Source organism: Trachymyrmex septentrionalis, unplaced genomic scaffold, assembly GCF_001594115.1.
Source record: "Trachymyrmex septentrionalis isolate Tsep2-gDNA-1 unplaced genomic scaffold, Tsep1.0 scaffold9, whole genome shotgun sequence".
Classification (NCBI taxonomy): Eukaryota; Metazoa; Arthropoda; class Insecta; order Hymenoptera; family Formicidae; genus Trachymyrmex; species Trachymyrmex septentrionalis.
This window is the reverse complement of record NW_017306091.1, coordinates 4,636,521-4,636,940: the sequence shown is the minus strand read 5'-3', so window position 1 is coordinate 4,636,940 and position 420 is coordinate 4,636,521. Positions and strand designations below refer to the sequence as shown.

The window sequence follows — 420 nt, the reverse complement described above, 5'->3', positions numbered from 1 at the left end:
ATGGATATACACACTGCAAAAAACTTTTATTTTTATAATCATATGTTTAAATTTCAAAGCAGAATAATTAAAATTCTCATTAAGAGGACAGCATTTTATGTATGTACGTGATATGTAAATGCATCTTTACACACATCTATTATAATTCCTTTCTTTTTCTCTCTCTTACTTAAACAATGAAACAGGTTTAATATATCTTAAAATAATATTCTATATTAATATTGATTATTTAAAATTTTTGACCTAACATTGTTTAAGTAAATACGCTATTGACATACTGAATTGCCTGTAACAAGTTTTCGGGCACGGTCTCTGCTAGAATCAATAAAAAGTTAACATTGATATTTAGTAGAGACTGTGTTGTAGGCACAGACTATTTCTTATTTAGGAGTGGATTCTGTGCCTGCATGGACACAGGAG

At 28.6% G+C, this 420-nt stretch overlaps 1 protein-coding gene across 3 annotated transcripts in view; it reads left to right on the top strand.

The window, feature by feature from the left end:
• LOC108755915 (protein SON) overlaps window positions 1-420 on the top strand; it is a 6,491-nt gene that overhangs the window by 4,293 nt on the left and 1,778 nt on the right. The window lies entirely within an intron of this gene.